This window comes from Microtus ochrogaster, assembly GCF_000317375.1.
Source record: "Microtus ochrogaster isolate Prairie Vole_2 chromosome 14 unlocalized genomic scaffold, MicOch1.0 chr14_random_1, whole genome shotgun sequence".
Lineage (NCBI taxonomy): Eukaryota > Metazoa > Chordata > Mammalia > Rodentia > Cricetidae > Microtus > Microtus ochrogaster.
The window spans coordinates 36,103,258-36,112,272 of record NW_004949096.1 but is presented as its reverse complement, the minus strand read 5'-3'; the positions used below and the strand labels follow the sequence as shown (position 1 = coordinate 36,112,272).

Genomic DNA, 9,015 nt, shown 5'->3' with positions numbered 1-9,015 from the left:
TGTGTGTGTGTGTGTGTGTGTGTGTGTGTGTGTGTGGAGTGCATCATTCTGTACATGCTACTTGCACCGGCTATGATCAAGGACTCCAGAAGAACGTGTGCCTGGGTGGAAGATGGGGAGGGAAGGGACGAGGTGCAGGAGAGGATCAAGTTTTGATCCCATGAACAGAAGCTGGGTGGGAAGACATGCATGTGTGCCAAACCAGTCTGGCTCAGGCCCTTCTTTGACTTGGGTGGTCTGATGTATTTCTCCTCCGCTATCCATTGCAGCACCATGGCTCCAAGTACTCCTGACCCTTGCTTAGTATTCTGGTCTGAGACAAAGTCTATAGAATGGATTGGAAAGCAGGGAGGCCAGGATACCGTTGCAGAGCACAGACAACAGTACCCAAGCACTAGAGTGCAGTGATTCTGTAGTGGGGTAGCTTGGGGTGACATCACACAATGGCTCCCCCAACCACCAGTCATTGCCTTTGGTGCACTACATGGAGCCAGTGGGCAGATTCATTGTCAGATCAAATTGGACAAGCTGGGGTCTTCCCTGCTGGCAATGAGCCACCCTGGCTGTCGAGGAGGTACAAGTTCTGGCTCTTTGTGGCTCTTGAAGATGACAGGTTAGGGTAGCTTAGTCTTCCACGAGCCTACTCTAAAGACCTTTGCCTAAGATGGTCTGTTTCCCAATCTTCAGCACTAAAATTCACACTTTAAACCTTTAATTCTGTGATAATGATGGTTCTATAGAAACCCACAGTCCCTGCAGCTCCCCAGTGACCCAGTCTTTCTTAACTAGAATTGTTTTAAAGCTGGGAAACTGAGGTTGACAAGACAGATCTCCAGTTTACCCGCATAGATTGTCTGAGAACAACCGAGGTTTAGAGCTGTCTCATCACACCAAAAAGCCCCCTTTCGCTACCCCCAACCCATCCCACGTTCCTTCTCACTATTCCAAGTAGTCTGTTAAGCACATCCACAAGATAATATTTTAGTTCAAGAAAATTATTATAAGTAAAAATATCCCCCAGTAGCGGGCAACTCCATTGATGCAATAAGCCAATCAAGCTAAAAGTCCAGGTTTTAATCTGAGCAAAGCATTCACGGGTGGTCCCAGGGGAAGAAGTGAACCTCAGAGCTGCTCCCAGGAGGGGGCCTTAAATACCTTTCAGGGAAGAGCTGCTTCTTGGTGGGCTTTCTCAGGGATGGGATTTGGAAAGAAAAAGAAATGGGGCCAAGGTGGGGTTTCCACATCCCAGACTCCTTGGATATATGGGCACTGGGTTCAAGTCTGGCTACTTCCTGTGGGCATGGGATAATGTGGGGAGGGGGAGTCAGGAGTCAAGAGTCCATGAGCTTATGCTCAGTTGGAAGTATGGATGAAGAAGCATTCAGTTAGCTGCCATCCTGGAGACCTCGGGCATCTGTTCCTTGAAGGAGCAGAGGAGGCAAGTTTCTAGGAGAAAAAAAATAGATTATTAACACAGGCCTATGAACAGGGTTAGCCATGGGGAGAGAGATGACTGTCAGAAAGAATGAGAGAGATTTTCCTTGGTTGTACAAAAGAGACTGGGGTGAATGAACAAAACATGAAGGCAGAGATGCCCTTTATTGGGGCAACTTGGAAAACCAGGTCCCAGTTGCTAGATAGGAGGTGCCCTCCTCAGCCTGGAGAGGAGGTACCAGCTCTGATGTCCCAGGAGCTTGGGGGAAAGCATGTCAAATTGAGGGATGATGTGTTCCTCAGGAATACCTAAGCCACCACTTCTGCTGTTTCTCTGGGATGGGAAATGCCTCTATCTCCCCTGTAAAAGCATCCACAAGAGTTAGGGGATAACGGAGTTCTTATGAGTGGGCATGTGGGTAAAATCAACCTGCCAGTTTTCACCTGGTTGGTGTCCTCGAAGATGGTACATGGGGCTGGCTTATCGGGAGGGACCCCCATGGGTTGGACTTAACACCCTTTTCCAGGAACATGCAGGTACCTGTAAAACAGCTAGAGTAGATTTACATCTTATGTGTCATAGCAAAGGCAATGGCTTTGGGTTTAAAGGTATCAACATTTTCAGAAGGCAACCAGAGGAAATTTACTGAAGTTAAATCAGTAAAATCCACAGAAATTTAAGGACTCCCAAAAACTGTTTGTAGTCAGTGCTCTATCAAGTTGTATAAATAAATGTAATTGAACAGTATATGACCTTTTGAGACTCACTTGTTCCATGAAATAGAATGTCCTTGATGTCCACCTGAGTTGTCTGTATTCAGCTTGTCCCTTTTCATTGCTAAGTAATATTCCATGACAAGGAATCACCGTAATCTAATCCACCTCTGTTGAATGTTTCTAGTTCTTGGCAGTTTCAAATACAGCTGCTGTTGGCTTTTGTTGTTTTTTCCTTCTTGGGTCTCTGAGGGAGTTGAAGACTGGATAGTTACAGTTTTTCTTATTTACCAGATGCAAAAAGCAAGTTATGATAGAAAGTAAATTAGGTACAAAAGTTTAGACTCACCAAGATAGGACAGAAATGGAGCATTTTCTCTGAATTTGTCAAATGCAAATGAACTAGACATTGTTGGTGTATTTATTGCCTGTATGTATTATATATAGTATTTTTATTTATTTTATTCTTTTATTTAATATTTTATTTTAATAACTATTCATGTTCAGGCTTTTGTTAGAGTACATTTTTCACTTCTAAAGGCCTACTTGTAGCTTGCTAGGTAGAAGAGTGGGTATCTGCTTGTTACTATTAAGAGACCAACAAATTGTTTTCCAGGGTGACTGGAAAATGCTTTTTTTCTTGTTTTTGTTTTTATTTTGTTTTACTGTGAATTGTTAGGGAAAAAAATCCTAAAATGGGTGGCTCTGCCCGCGCAAAGAAATCCAATTTGGTCAGATCAAACCAAATTAGAATGCCCATTGTTTTATTAACTACACCATTCTCGGGTGGCTAGAGCATGGCCGGGAGACAGGAAAGTGGGGAGCATATGCAAACCCAGAAGGTCGTGTTCCTCCTATGGGAGTCCACTTCAATACCCTGTGGGAGGGGTCAGGACCTGGCATGCTGGGATTTGGAGTCCAGACCAATGCAACTCCCAGGCCAGGGGTGGGGATGGATGCCAGGGGCTGGGGTTACGCTCTCAACTTAACATGAATGGCACTTTATTCAGTCATTTTCTTTACAATTGAAACTCTGGGAATTCCAAATTAGCATCCTTGCCCGTGAGCTTCTCATACACACCAGAAAAAGCTTCGACCTTGTGTTCCACGTTGTTCTGCTGTGCTTTGTCTAAATGAAATAAGCTGGCTGCCCTCCGGTTTCACACGGATCCTCTTACCCACAATTTCACTTGGGAAGACCAAGTCCTCAAAGATGGCATCACGCACTGCAGTCAGAGGGCGGCTTCCGGGGCGCTTTTGCTTATTTTTCATACGGCTTTTCTGAGTTGGCTTGGGCAGAATTCTCCTTTGAGTGGTGAAGACTACATGCTTCCCACTAAAGTTTTTCTCCAATTCATGAACCAGCCGGACTTGGATTTTCTGGAAGGATCTCAGCTGAGGAACTGGTACAAAAATTATGATGGCTTTCCGGCCACCACCAACTTCCATTTCCTTGGCCGCGGTGCTGTTGAGTTCCGGCAGCTGCGCCCTTAGCAGCACCTGAGGAAGCTTTACTATCTTGGCGCTCGAGCTGAACATGGCTCGCCCTTACGGAGTGCAGGCTTGGAAAGAGCTGGAAAATGTTTGTTTTGCATTTTCACTGCCTCACTAGCATGGCATGAAACTTTAACATAGCTGAGGTTTTGCTCCGTATAGTGGAGACTCTAGATTTCCTATTTGAAAGTACTGCTTGAAAACAACCTTAGTTGGGCAGTGGTGGTATACGCCTTTAATCCCAGCACTCAGGAGACAGAGGCAAGCGGATCTCCGTGAGTTTGAGGCCAGCCTATTCTACAGAGTGAGTTCTAGGACAGTTAAGGCTATACAAAGAAACCCTGTCTCCAAAAAACCAAAAAATACAAAAGAAAAGGAAAAAAAAAAAACAATCTCGGAGGGCAAGGAACTCAGTAGGTTTTAAGATGAGAACAGACCTCCGCTTATTTTCCCATGGCATGCAGAGTGTGGGCACTGGATTCTGCCAGCACTGGGGCTGAGCCTGGGGTGGGCATGGCAGCCAGCCCTGCCTCTCTCTGCAGAGCCGGTGTCTTTGAGAGCAGAAGACCCATCATATCAAGGCCTGGGTGGTATCAGTTGACTCCCGAGCTATTTGGCAAGCTGAAAGGTGGAAGCTGAGAGCTGGCCCCAGTGGCTGTCCCTGGGGAGGGCTTTATGAATCAGAGTCTGAGGAAGTCACCTGAACTTTACCCTTCTCATTAGTTAACTCTTTAATTAGATTTTTGCCTAATTAAAAAGCAGTGGGTGAGAAAATTCTTAGAAATCCAGATAGTTAAAAGGGGAGGAGGCCTGAGCCCGCTGTTTGATGCCGGATTTTCTCCTTCCTGTGTGTGTCTCAGCTCCTTGTTGGTGGGGAAGAAACACTGAAATGCCTCAAGAAGTTCATTCTATCCTACCCCACCCCATCATTATGTGTCACCCCAAATTCCTGGTTTCACCTTGACTCCAATCTGCTCCCCTACCTCACCACTCCATTTTGCAACATTTAAGAGATTGTTTGAAATTGTAAAGAGCCCAGCTAGAGCCAACCCTGCCAGGACTGAAAGTGACCAAGGGATCTGCAAGAAGGAATTCAGGGCTTTCCTTAGAAGTTGGGGTTTTTGTTCTTTTGTTTGTTTTGTCCCTGGCTGTCCCCTGCTCCCCTTCCAGTGGCCCTGGTTCATGCGAATAGTGAAAATGAAGCCTGTTCCTCACAGCCTGACTTTGTCACTTCTCCTGTGACCTCAGCTTGAGGTCCAGGTTCTATTCTACAGTGGCTGGAAACACAAAGGGAACCTGGGGCAAAGTGTTCATTGGGGAAAGCATGAAGATCCAAGTTCAGATCCATCAGATCATCAGCACTCAGGCAAAAGTTGAGCGGCGCCCGTAACCCCCACACTGAGGGGCAGGTCTGGGGGCTCACTGGCCAGCTAGTATAACCTGAGGAGCGGGCTACAGGACCAGGGAGAGACTATCTGAAAAAAGTAAAGAAACCATTGAGGAAGATGTCCCAGTGAGAAACATCTGGCTTCCAAATGGGCACATACAAGAGCATGTGTGTGTGTGTGCGCGCGCGCACACACACACACACCACAATACAAACATGCATGCATACCTCACACACACACACACACTCACCAAGAGCACCCCATGGTTAAGAAAGCAATCCAGGAGGAAGCCACTGCCCCCTCTAGATTAGGTGAACAAAAGGGGAACAGCAGTAGGTGCTTTAAGTCTGAAAGGAGCCTTTGATTTGTGATGCTCACACATCGCTGCCCAGAGGGGCTCTCCTGAAACAGTGTGCACCCAGGCAGGGCCCATTGGATCCTAGGGGTGAAGCCAGCTGCTGCTGGAAAGAAAGGAAAAGACTGGGAAAAGCCACAGAAAGAACTCACTCATCAGTCTCCCTCCAACTCCCCCACCAGATCTTGGCAAAAATGCCACAGGAAGTCTGTGCCCAAAGGAAGATGAAGGAGCAGGAACCGAACAGAGGCACAGTAGGAAGCAACCTGTTCCATTTTTGCATCCCACCACCTTCCCTACCTTTTGGAAACTTCTAGGCCACACAATCCAACTAAAACACTGGAAACTTTCTCTAAATTAGCTGCAAGTCAGACAGCTGTGGATAGTTCTGGAAGGCCAGCAGGTTAGAACTATTTAATGCAAATATCCGGCTTGAAGGAAATAATCTGGGGCCTGGAGAATCTAGAGTTCCTCTTTGAAAAAGTATTACTTGCGAACAACCCTAGCCAGACAGTGGTGGCGCACATCTTTAATCCCAGCACTCAGGAGACAGAGGCAGGCAGATCTCCAAGAGTTTGCAGCCAGCCTGTGCTCTACAGAGTGAGTTCCAGGACAGCCAAGGCTACACAAAGAAACTAAAAAGAGCTAGCCTGGGTACTCAGTTCACTTACATTACTTTTTCCCAGTTACGGTAGAGCTGGGAGAGTCAGGAGAGTTTCTAAAGAGTTGTCCAGATTTGTGAAAGGAGGAAACAGGCTAGATTAAGGAGGAGCCTGAGATCTTTGGCCTTTGCCCCCAGCTACACTCTGCTCGTCTTCCTTTTCATCCTCCATCGCTGCCAGGCACCCTTGCAACTGCATCCCCTTGGGCCTTCTCCATCTGGAGTCCTATTTCCCACTGCCTGGCCACAGCCACACCTACAAAATACCAGATAGACCCCCAGAGTGGAGCCTCAGGGTCTTTCCATCCTGAGGTCTTAGGCTCTAAACTCCACAGCCCAGGTTCTCAATCTGTGGGAGAAACGTAGGGATTGTCTAAGACCATCAAAAACCACGGACATTTATACTGCGATTCATGACAATAGCAAAACTGCAGTTAAGAAGTAACAATGAAAATAATTTATGGTTGGGGGTCACCACAACACGAAGAACCACAGCATCTTAAAGGGCCACAGCATTAAGAAGGTTGAGAACCACTGGCCTAGAGTGCTCTGATCTATTTTAGACAAGCCCGTCTAAACTCCTGCCGTGGGTGGGTTTTCTATGCTTTCCCTTTTGATTCTGCCTCTGCCGCGTTTATAGCCCTCAAGCCCTGCCTGTCTAGATGCCCTCTCTGCCCAAGCGAATTATTTAAATGCCATTTTTAATAGCACAATTTGATGCCAGGGTTTTGGGTCACCTAGGATGGGGAAGGATGTGGGACCAAGGAAGAAACAGGTGGGGAATGAAAAGCCAAACGGAATCCCAAACCATTCCCTAAAGAATATCTGGGATCTGGGAAGGAGCAGAGCAGAAAGTGGGCAACAATGAAATAAATAAGTGTTTAGTGCCATCAGTTGACCAAGGCTCCTGGAAGAAGTGCCAGGTCACAGCTGGGCCACAGTGGCAGGCCCAGAGGGTATCAGGCGGCATTGCCTAGATAGCGTGCCTGGAGACCTGTCTTGCTCAAGGTGGCCATCTCCGCTTGGGACTGCTTCGCTTTGGACTTTGAGCCTGATGCTGGGGACATGAAGGCCTCAGGGCCTAGTCCTGCCTCAGAAACTCAGGGTCGTGAGAGCAAGCAGAGGAGAGAGACCAAGTAGGGGTAGCAGTAAAAGAGGTTTGCTTTCTGGAGAGGTGACATCAATCTAAGGTCTGGTCACAGGCGAGCTGAGACGGTCTTGGGGGATGCATTGTGGGAGCGCTTGGGGACCCAGTACCTGATGGAGTGAAAGAAAGGAGTAACTGTCACAAAGGATGTCGGGGTTCCCAGAGATGGTGGGTGCCAACAGCACAGCCCAGGGTTTCCTAAGAACTTATAAAGAGACGTGAAATTAGCCCTAGAGCCTGGACCAAAGAGCGAGAAGGAACCAGCGTAAGTGTGGAGCCTGGGGGAGACAAAACCCTAAATGAGGGACAAGTTTAACTTCTTAAAATCCACACATAGAGAAGAAAAGGAAAAAAAAAGCCCTCTTTAACATCCAGTATCTTATTTTTAATTTATTTTGAATAATTATGAAAGAAAGTGCCTTTAGCCTTTGGGTAGATAAGAATGTTTTTATCATTCTATTTTATGTTACATTGTAAATCTGTGCAATTTGATCAATAAAACTCGGGTCAGTCTGGGTCTGAATGAGAGGGTGTGGCCCTGGAGCAGGAAGCTCCCAGAGCAGGGAGGAAGTGTGGGCCAGTTTGCTCCAGGTTTCCTGGGCTGGCAGCCAGGTCTGGAGAACCCTTACCGTGCCCTATGTGACTATTCTGTCAGGAGCAGAGGCCCATGGGGCTCCCGTCCACACTATCTGGAGAGGCCAGAAGAAGAAATGGCCTCACTGAAGGACTGGGCAGGCTGGGCAAGCAATTTCCTGCTAACCTTAAAGCCACAAAAAGAAAAATACTCTAGCTATGAGTCAAGGCAGAATGACTCAGAATTTACAAGAGTCTTGTGTGTATTTATTGAGCCTGGAAGTGCCGTACAATGATTGTTGTTTTGGGGTCTTGACGGAGGTCATTGGGGAAGTTCCTTGGCCTCTTAGAACTGTTTTCCTCCTGAGATAAAGGAAATATGGCTGTCTGACCAGAGGCTTCAGAAAGCCTAGCCGGGGCGTTAGGCTATATACACAGTACCTTGTGGGAACAAATGTCTTAGAGCAAGGCCTGCCCAGAAACACCCAGCTCCTCTGGTAATAAAGCTAGTGCTGCCTGTGGGCCTCTCCCTCCACCAGGGCCGATCCGTGGAGTCTGCTTTGCGTGCAGTCCTTGTGTTAGTGACTAAGCAAGTCAGGCGCCTCTGTTAAAACACCTTCAAAGTATTGTTTATTTTTCAGCTAGAACTTTCTGGTGTTAACTGAGCATGCTCAGAGACATTCCTGTACATCATTTTAATCTTTGCTATGCTCTCTGAGATTTGGAGCTAAACACCACCCCTGAATGTGTCTACTCTTTGCTTTTTCGTTTATGACCTTAAATTGAGCATGCTCAGAAATGGACCCACTTCCCATGAAGACATTGTGAGTCCTCTGAATAAAATCCCAGCTTCCTATGCACTGATGGGGCTTCAGACATGCCCGCAGAAGTCTCTTCCCTGCTGCAGGTTGTCGCTCTTATATCTTGGCTGTGATTCCTTTGTCTTTGCTTCCCATCACATTCTGTGACACCTGTAGAAAGGACACCCTCCAGGGCTCCTCCGTGGCTCTGGCTTTCCCTCAGCTGGGGTTCTCTTTACCACCCTGTGGGTGGCTTACTTTTGTCACCTAGGTCCCAGTATTTCCTCCCATTAACCCCTCCACTCTCACACCCCTGGCCTTACCCAAGTCCTTACCCAAGGCTTCCTGCTGTGTGGCTGAGCCATCCAGGGTAGGCCTGCTAGGGCAGGATACTGCAAAAGCCCTTGGCTGAGAGTCAGGGAGATGCGCCAGAGGATGGTCTTCCACAA

General features: G+C 47.3%; 1 protein-coding gene and 1 pseudogene across 1 annotated transcript in view; one reads left to right on the top strand and one right to left on the bottom strand.

The window, feature by feature from the left end:
• Positions 1 to 9,015, top strand: part of Mall (mal, T cell differentiation protein like) — a 26,658-nt gene that overhangs the window by 3,147 nt on the left and 14,496 nt on the right. The window lies entirely within an intron of this gene.
• Positions 3,141 to 3,687, bottom strand: LOC101982238 (annotated as a pseudogene).